The sequence below is a fragment of the Pygocentrus nattereri genome, chromosome 1 (assembly GCF_015220715.1).
Source record: "Pygocentrus nattereri isolate fPygNat1 chromosome 1, fPygNat1.pri, whole genome shotgun sequence".
Lineage (NCBI taxonomy): Eukaryota > Metazoa > Chordata > Actinopteri > Characiformes > Serrasalmidae > Pygocentrus > Pygocentrus nattereri.
This window is the reverse complement of record NC_051211.1, coordinates 20,031,813-20,042,156: the sequence shown is the minus strand read 5'-3', so window position 1 is coordinate 20,042,156 and position 10,344 is coordinate 20,031,813. Positions and strand designations below refer to the sequence as shown.

At 38.0% G+C, this 10,344-nt stretch overlaps 1 long non-coding RNA gene across 1 annotated transcript; it reads right to left on the bottom strand.

The window, feature by feature from the left end:
- Positions 1–6,349: 6,349 nt before the first annotated feature.
- On the bottom strand, positions 6,350–9,272 carry LOC108443577. Its single transcript, XR_001859146.2, has 4 exons — positions 9,035–9,272; positions 8,034–8,066; positions 7,864–7,945; positions 6,350–7,475 (listed from the first exon to the last, which is right to left on the bottom strand). It is a non-coding gene; the product is annotated as an uncharacterized LOC108443577 (long non-coding RNA).
- Between the last annotated feature and the right edge of the window lie 1,072 nt (positions 9,273–10,344).

Here is a 10,344-nt window from a genome sequence, read left to right as displayed (position 1 = left end):
AGAAATCTCCACTAGGGGGCGGCAGACAACCACAACTCATTATTCAACTATCAGCTAATAACACAACAAGGACAAGTTCTGTTTATGCTGCATGTTATTAAATCGTTTTGCCTCCAGTTTTTATCAGCTTCTTTATAAATGTCCACAGTGTCAGTGTTATAATGCAACAATGTTAGTAACCTGATGAAGGACAAGCAAGGATACGTATGAAAATGTACATTTGTGGATCTACACTGTGAAAACAAGCAGTGATTGTTAATGTTTATGTTTTGTAAGATGTTTTTTCATGTGATTGGACATTTTGGGGACGCAAACATAGTCATGCAAAAAAGTACCCCACCCCTCCTGTGAAGTATGGTGGTAGATCTGTGATGTTGAGGGGCTTTTTTTCCCCCAAAATGCCCTGAGCATCTTGTTCAGATATATGGAATCACAGTCTCCATCAAGTACCAGCAGATATTGAAATCAAAACCTGACTGCCTCAGTAAGGAAGCCTAAATCAGATCCTGGTTGGATCTTCCAGCAGCAACAATAATCCAAATCACTAACCACAGAATCAAAGATTTGGAATGGTCATCCCAGTCCTTGCCTAAACTCTATAGAAAAATTGTGTGATGAGCTGATAAGGAGAGGCAACAAATATCTGGAGAAACTGTGGAGAGGTTCTGTGTTATACAGTCTCTTTAAGCATTACAGGAGAAGACTTTGCAAAGAGTAACTGTCTTTGCACTACACATTTTGGTACACTTAGGGATGCCAACAATTGTGGCATATATAGATTATAGAAAAATATGTATATGTATTTTTTCATATAAAAGTTGGACTTTGGTTAATATTTTAAATGAAAGATAAAAGGTTAAGTTTTTACAGCCTGTTTTGCTGGGGTGCCAATATTTGTGGAAAACACTGTCCATTGAAATGGCTGAATGAATTAAATCTGATATATAGTTCTAAGCGGTAGCTTGCAGTAGTTTAAATGTGACATTTTCTGCTTTTTTATTTGGTTACAGTTTGTTTGTTTGCTGTATTGCATATTTAAAAAATGTTGCAAATGTATCACACATTCACAAACACACACGTTCATTCAGGGTTCGTTGGGTGGAAGGCAGGATACACCCTGGACAGTAGGGCAGACAGACAGACATATTTACACAAGTATATGTATGTGACTGCATATCTTTGGACTGTGGGAGGAAACAGAGCGCCCGGAGGAAACCCAGACAGACATGGGGAGAACACGCAAACTCCCATTCGATGAACATATTTTTTTTAAAAATTAAAATGAACTGAACCTATTTGAAAACTGAAAATAAGACCTGTTAATTTGCACTGCATTGGATGCGTGATGGGCTCTCTGTTGATCATGCATGAAGTGGATAGGAGAGCCAATTTTTTTGTATTTGTCGGAGACGCATTAGGATTTTTAGGTTTGGGCACTTACTGTACACTTAGCTGTTAATTAATCGATTTATCCTTCAACTCACTTATTTATTCAGGTGTTTTGTAATGTTTTACTTTACATATGAAACTGAAAGAGAGAGACTAGGTGGTACTAAAACTATCACCCCAGTGTACTTCACAATTCGCTAGATGTATTTCACTTTAAGTGCCATACGGCAGAAAGAAGACGACTTCAGGCCCTTCAGGCCAATCTAAACTTAGACCTATTGGTCACCATCTTCAGAGAGAGGAAAATGCAGATGTGGGAGACATGCCAGGTTGACAAAGCAAGATATTTTGGTCTTACTGGTGGAATTTTATCTTGAATTTCCAGCTAAATGCGCTAGGCTAATGCTAATGTTAGTCACTGGAAAACTCCCTGCTAACAGGGAGACAAATTGCAGAGATATACGTTATTGTTTAATTTACTGCAACTAACTTAACGCTTAACCTGCTATATTTGATTTAATAATGTTACAAAGACAAGGATATTTCATATGGACACCGTAAGGGAAATATCGAATTCCACATTTAAACCTTAATATCTTTTCACACTGAATCCTCCAGTTAATCAGAAATTTCACTCGGACCGAAGGTTTTATTGCTTTGTAATGAAAGGCCCTAAAGGTCTTAAGTCTCGAGCCCGACTAGAGTCACGAGTGCTAATCGAGTGTCCAACTCTGTGTGAACTAACTGAGAAGCTCGTCATCTGAGTTATAGAAAGGCTAGAGAGACAGCTTAGGTTGAAGAATGACAAAGTGTGTTTTTATTGGGTTTTTTTTTTTTTGGGGGGGGGAGGTGTTTTCTTTTGGGTCCTTTTACTCTAGTTAAATATACTCAGTTTAGTGTAAGCATTAGTACCTTTATCAACTGACTTTGAATTGTGGTGTGGTTATTGCTGTCCTCTTCCTCTTCTCAGCCAACTAATTTTTATTTTTTATCACGTGATACAGCATTAAAGTTGCACAACATAAGATTTATCCAGTAGTGCTGACTAAACTTCATATTGTGCCTGTAGGCTTCGGGGGGGAAACAGACAACAGCACTTCTCATTCAGCAAGATGCCACTCTGAGAGGATGTGCACTGTAAGGCTGGCCTTACTGCAAGATCCACATGAGGAAATTCTTATTCCAAGATGGAAGTATATACAAAACAACACATTACGTCTTTTTAGTAACATCGGCCGTCCCCCAGTATCAGTCACTTCCAGATACTTCACAAAGACTAAACTAAAGTCCAGGCTTTAAACACTTTGACTGTGTCAGAGATTAATATTGAGATGAAGGGGCGTGATGATTGGCTGTGAACACCAGAACCTTTTTCTTTAAAATAAGACTCAAAACAAAGAACTATGATCTTCATTTTTTATCCTAGAATCCAGGAATATTCCATTGGTGAGTTTAGTCTGTAATTAATGCTACTAGCAGTAAATCATAGCAGATTTTCAGCTTATTCAGTTTATCATTCTGCTTCAGGAAATCATCCCTGACTAATTTGGTAACTTCTCCAGAGAAAATGTATTCAGAAGAGATGTTCTGCTCCCTTGTAAACAGTATAGATTTTAAACATCTCCTACAGTTTTTAGTCCTCATCTCTTAGATAGATTTATTATAGATACTCAGTCTAAGCTAGTCATGGGCCTAGATAAGAACTGAGTCAGAATTTAACTTTACTGAGGGCTCTGTGTCTGCACTGCGATGGACTGGTGACCTGTCCAGGGGGTGTCCTGCCTTCCACCCAATGACTGCTGGGAGGGGCTCCAGCTCCCCCTGCGACCCAGAAGGATAAGCAGCTTAGAAGATTTTTAAATGTATGATTGACAATTTGGGGGAAAAAGTGGAAGGTCATGGATTTTGAGAACTGCAGTTTTTAAATGCAGAATCAGTTCTGTAACTTGTGTATTTCACTTTTGATATCAGTAATGTTTCAGTGAAAATAAGCAACTTTAAAACGTCCTTCTTTAAGTGGACTTCAGGATGATGAACTTGAATGGATGTAGGATTTGGATAGAACCTCTCAAACTGTGTCTGGTCGCTGAACCATTATTTTCTGGTCTCTCCAGAGATGGTCATCAGGTTCAGAGTTTTAGAATGTGTCCACTTTTCAGCATATATCAATGTTAATTAATCTCTTTGTTTTAGGGTGGGGTCCTTTTTGTGTGGAGTTCACCTGCTCTCCTTGTGTCCGTGTGGGTTTCCTCCAGGTACTCTGGTTTCCTCCCACAATGGCATGCAGTCAGGTGAATTGGAGATGCTGAACTGACTTGAGACCTCTCCACAGTGTTTTTTGCCTTCTGTCCAGTGAGTGCTGGGACAGGACACATCTGTGACCCAGACAATAAGTGGCTTAGATACTGTGTGTGTTAGCTACATATGACTCTATGGCTCATCACTAACCTCAGTGAGTTAACAGTTAGGAGTTTTAGTAAATAGGTAGATTTGCTAGCTCACGCTAGAGGTGCAGTGCGTGTGTTTTCCCCTGTTGTTTCATTGGTCATGCAAAGTATTCAACACTTCCTTGTATTTAGGAAATTCACTCTGCTCTCTCTTTCAAACTCTCAGAATGTACAATCAAGAACAACTGCTAGGCTCCTTTTGATGCTGAAAGGAGGTGCAAGTAAAGATCACTGTGAGCAGGGTTTGAACCTGTGCAGGGAAACCCCATTGGGCTTCAAGTCTAACACCTTAACCTCTCGGCCATCACAGCTTATACAAGCAATGCCGCTTCAAAATAGGATCACACATACAGGTATAAATGACCACAATACACACGGTCATTTATATGATATGGTCATATGTAGTTCACAGCATGTCTGTAAGACCGTAGAAAAGCCCACGTTCCTTAAAAACAGTGGAGTCATTTCTAATCTTCTACATTTGAGTAGAAAGTATTTGATTAATCCATTCATCATCATACATGTATTTTATCAGAACATATGACAAATATGGAAATTTCATTTGTGAGGCTTACACGTTTTTGAGCAATAGCAAGGACTTAAATGCTTTTGTTTTTGTAAAATATTCCAGAAATCACACCCTGATCGGTCAATTTGATCTCCTTTATGCATTCTAGGGTGATTATTTAGTTTAAGGTCAGATCAACAGTTTTCCTTCATCTGCCAGTAGATGGAGCCAGTCATCTGAAATCAGCTCAGCCCTGATTACCTTTAAACTGAGTGTGGCATTCTCTTAGTTCAACCAAGCTGATACACACACACACACATCTTCTAAGCTGCTTCTCCTTCTGGGTTTGGGGTTGGGTGTGGGGCTGGAGACCAAGGTGATAAATCAACCAAGATTAAATTCACAAAAAAAGCCCTCAGATGTATTCAATCAGACAAGGCATGGTAACTTCAAACTTTGCATGTAATAAATGATTGACTACATATAAAATAAGAAGGGTTGGTTTAGTAAATGCTTGTTTTATGTCCGTCTCAACTGCCTGTTGTAAACATTGGAAAAAAGTATCAGAAAATTAAATGACAGGTTTTCCTTAATCATTATTCCTTAAAGTTCTTCTAGCTCCTCATTCTGTCTGCTGTGTTATAGCCATAAGCAGTACACCAAGTGGCTTTATAGGAGGAAGCTTACTGATCCCCACCTTTTTATTAAGCGATTTATTACTGTGCCTTCAAAAACTGTGCAGACCTCTTCTCTTTTTCTTCAGTTTGTTGCATTCCTCTTCATTACATAAAATTTTTTCTAAATGAAAAAACAAGAGACACATTATTCACACAAGTACTCAGACCCTTTATCATATCAGTACTTGTGGAAGAGACCTTGACATCAATTACGGACTAAAGTCTTCTGGAATATGATGACAAGCTCTTCTATTCCACTCTGAATTACCTTTAAAGATCTGACAGGTTGGTGAGGAGCGCTGCTGTACCACTGTTTTAGATGTTTAATTGGTTCAGTGCTGGGCCTCTCAAAGGCATTCACAAACCATTCCATACATATTCCTGTGCCATCTGTTATGAGTCACTGTCGTGTTGTATTTGTAAGTCACTCTGGACAAAAGCATCTGACACATTCCATAAGCATAAATATAAATGACAGTGTGAATATATATATATCTATAATATATATATATATAAATATCTGCTAGTGGAGATTAATCTATACTGGTTTTGAAATGAGAGCTTCTTAACATTTTCAGTAACGTAGTGTAGTTTAGATTTCTATTTTAAAGTTCTTGAAGCCACAGACAGATTTAGCCATTCACAGCTATTGTTATTCATGTTATTTGTGTTATTTCTGCTATAATCTCTAGACTGATTTATGGCATGATATTACTAAGATTGCAGTACACCTAAAGGCCTTTCTTCAACTTACCCCTTTTCAGCTTTTTTATGATTTTATATTAAAGTGACAGGTCAAAAATGACATCTGATCAACTTTCAAACACATATAGTTAAGTCTTTTTGTAATAAAAGATCCTGGTCACTGGGTTATATCACTGTATTTTATGTGATCATAGCCATATTCTCATCCTCAGCTGCACGTGCACCTATTGCTTATTTCAAGATTTAAGAAATGACTTGTTTCCTCAAACTGTAACAGATGACAGTGGGATGGACATCAGAAACCAGTGTGAATCAACATTGTTGACTCAGTTTTACCAACAATATTGTGTCCAGTGGTAAGAATTAGTGTTTATGTTTATGCACCAATCCTAGTCACCATCAGAGCTTTTATACTGTAACAATGGATTAGGAAGTATAAGCAGGATTTGTCTGTAATTTGCATAAACCTATAACTACTTGGAGAGAGAGATTGTGAACAAGCCCAGGGATAAATATCTAAAGAAAAGGAGCTGCCACATGGGGGTGCCCTTCACTTTTTCACACACTTTTTTCAGTGTTACAGAGAGAGAGAGAGAGAGAGAGAGAGAGAGACAGAGAGATCATTCTTTTCAGATCACAGCTTTTATTCTGGCACTTTATCAATTTGTTTACAGAAATATTTGTTTCTCTGTTTTCTGCACTTGGATTAAGAAACATTTATTTATATATTAAAAATAAGACACTTCTGTAGCTAGGAATGATACAAATTTGATATTGCACTGTTACATAATCCTCTTAATTTAAACAGCAAACATTAAAACTATTAAAAAAATTATTCTTATTTTTTTCACAAAAAATGCTTCAAGCTTTTGTGTGTGTGTGTGTGTGTGTGTGTGTGTGTTTGTTTATTTTTCTTTCAGTGTTGAGTGTCTTGGTGGGGATTAGTGCCTTGATTTGATTGACTGTCTTGGTGCCTTGATTGGATTGAGTAACTTGCTGGGTTTCAGTGCTTTTATTGGGTTTAGTATGTTGATGGGACTTGTTTGAGTTGAGTGTCTCAGTTGAGGGGCTCTGTGCTTTAATTGGGAGAGTGACTTGTGGGTGTTTTGACTGAGTTGAAGACTTGATCCAGCTCAGTGTTGTGTTTGGCTCAAGTATCTTAATGGGACTCAGCACTTTGCTTTGGCCTGAATGTCTTGATGGTCTTGATTTAGTGCTTTAATTGGGTTGATGGTCTTGATAGGGCTAAGTGTCTTCATTGCATTGAGTGTCTTTGGGTTTCAGTGTTTTGAGTGTGTTGATTGTCCTGATGGGGCTCGGTGTTGCTCAGGTTGAGTGTCTCAATGGGGCTCAGTGTTTTGGTTACGCCGAGTGTCTTGATGGGGCTCAGTGCTTTGATTGGGCTGAGTATCTTGGAGTTCTGTGCTGTGGTGGCATTTAAAGTTGTGTTGATGGCTTTGATGGTGCCTAGCGCCATGTGTGGCATGAGTATCTTCTTGGCATTCTGTGTTGTGCTGATGTTTAGTTGTTTTTGTTGTTTAGTACCCTGTTGAGGTGGAATTTGGAGAGTTGGGGTTAATTGACATATTAAGGTTCAGTGCTGTGTTGCCATTCAGTGTTCCATCTGGGATAAGGGGTTTGTTGTGGTTAGGTGCCTCATCAAAGCTTATTGGCGAGTAAGGGTCAACTGACTTGTTGGGGGTCAGTGTTGCAAGCTCATTCTCTCTTTGTCCAGAAGGGCCTCTAGACCTAGGGCATAGACATGGAGAAGAAACCCATAAGGGGTCTGCGGCATTGAAGTAGCAACAAGCAACTGTTGTGAAGTTGGAAAAACCTTCACTGAATGGTGGTAAAAACAAAAAACTCTCATTCAACCTAAAGAGGAAATGTAGCATATAACTTGCAACAGTAGCTAAGAAAGAATGCACTACAGGTGAGGGAAGGATAAAATCAAACATCATGGTCTGTGACCTAGGATGGGTGTTACTGAGCAAAACTCACCAGTCGTTGATATCATCTCTATAGATGGTGCATGTAACTAGTCTGCCATAATGTCTAATTCCAATTTTAGTTTTTATTATCTTCCAGCAATAGGAAAAATGTGATGGATTTTTTATTGTTGTTTTTAAAACAGTACCTGCAGAGTGATTTGCGACAGCTGTAGCAGATAAGGATGACTCCCAAAATCAGAGGAATGAGTAGAAGCCACAACAACTGATCTAATAAGACATAAACAACTCCTCAGTTTCCATATTCTTTCACAGTCCCTAAGTGTAGCACAAATTTACTGTAACACAATTCACTCACCAGAGCTTGTGAAGGCTGATATAGTTTCATTCACTGCAAAAAAAAAAAAAAAAACACACAAGCACACGTCATTACACACACTTGAAACACTGATTATTGTTAATACAATACAATACAATACTACTACTACTACTACTACTACTACTACTAATAATAATAATAATAATAATAATAATAATAATCATAATAAAGATTTCACTATCCACCAGAAGATGTGGAGATGAACTTGGTTTCATTCACTCCTTAAAAAAAAACAATTTCAGAAATTTCCACACTATATGCACTGAAATCAGCTGAATTGTCATCTTATGTCTTAAAATGGCCACTGAAAGCAGGATCTGATGTTGCTCATGTAAAAACTGATTGGACTGATCTAAGGACTAAAGCTGAACTGCTAAATGAACAAGAAGAGTTCATTTAATATCCAAAATGCTCTACAGCCATAAACACAACAGAAACACATTAGAATAAACCAATTTCATCAAATTGATCAATTACATCAACGCTAGTGTTCTTTTGGAAACACTAACAGCTGTTGATATTAAGGAAGATTAACTACTCTGTGTCAGCCGATTAAGTAGTAAATAGTTATTTACAACTGAAATGACAAAAGATATATATATATATATATATATATATATATATATATATATATATATATATATATATATAAACATCAAACAATACATAAGCAAAGAAAAAATCAGGTACAGGCCTCAGTCTACCTGGGCTCTGCTCTGCAAATGTAGTTTATTTTTGTTTGTTTCTGAAGTTCAGTGTAACAGTTTTGTGTCTGCAAGCATTTGCAATTTGGGCTACAGAAATACAGTTTTAGTATATGCTCAGTTTGAAAAAGAGAACTTGGTTAATGCTGCAAAAGCTTGTAAGCAAATGTAAAAAACTGTAGTAATAATAATGTACTTAATTAGCTCATTTAAATATCCTGTAGGATATAAGCCCTGCAAAGCTGGGATAGCAGATTATATGTAGGACAACCTCACCTTTGTATTCAAGGCTGCCACACAGTCTTCATACTGTCGGCCTGGATGTGCATCAAGTGGTATTGGATATGTGCATCGTCCAGGAGAACAGCGACAACTCCGAGCCACGCCAGCCACGGGTGTGCAGTCCAAACTGTGTAGATCTAGATTGTTTAAAACGTTCTCAGTGTTTCCTATGTAACACTAAACGGAGTCTGTATGTGCAAAGAAGGAGAGATTGCATCACAGAGAGGCTGCAGCTTCTGCTGTAGAGAGTGTGCGTGTGTCACCAATGAGTCATGGAAACATGAGAGACAGAGAGAGAGAGAGAGAGAGAGAGAGAGAGAGAGAGAGAGAGAGAGAGAGAGAGAAGTGAGAGAGTGAGAGAGAGAGAGAGAGAGAGAGAGAGAGAGTGAGGGGCGTTCAAGAAAGTTATAAGTCTATATTTAGAGTGACCGAGAGTTAAAGGCAGCAGTACTACACATTCGCGCACTCCTTGCACATACAGTAAATGTTTAAAGAGCCCTGGTTAAAGTACAGTCCTCTACAGAAAAAAAATGTATATGGTATTTGTTTTGCTAATTTCTTTTATTTTATTCAGGTTCCCCATAAAATTTTAAATGTGCCATATTTTATGCTCTTTTGTCCCAGTATATTAGAATCAGCAAATAAACAATGTGCAGACCTGTTTACTGAGAGGATGTGTACTTAGAAAATTTGACCAAACTTTTGCATACGACATATGAATGTGAAACACAGACACTGCTAGACTCCTATTATTTAGACTGAGCAGGTGCCCCACCCCATGTCCAACTATACAGACAAACCTCTAGAACAGGAGTTCCCAAAAATTGTAATGCAAGAACTCACATGTAGAAGCAGTGTCCGTCCCAAGACCCATCAAATCATTTCCGATAGAAGAAAGCTTGCCTTAAAATCCTGACGTTTTTAGTCCTCTTTAACTTAACTGTACTGTCCTTAAATCCAAAAGTGCAAAAAAGACAATGACAAAAGAATGACGCTGGGCGAGGGCCTACAATGTTGCAATCTGATTACAGAAACACCCATCATTTACTTCATTTCAAGTCAAAATGACCATTAGGTACAGATGATTTCTGATGAGATTAGATATAAGATAGTCCACTTTGAAGAGGAAAAAGAGGTTCAAATATTTAAAAAAGTGTAAAACATAGAAAGAAAATGGGACTTTTAACCCCTAAATGTCCAGGGTCCACCACAGAGCCCACAACTTTATTACACACTTCTATAACCAAAGAATTGCTCAACCAGTTTGCATTAAAGTCCCTGTTGTTACTGAGTAGTAAGCCTTA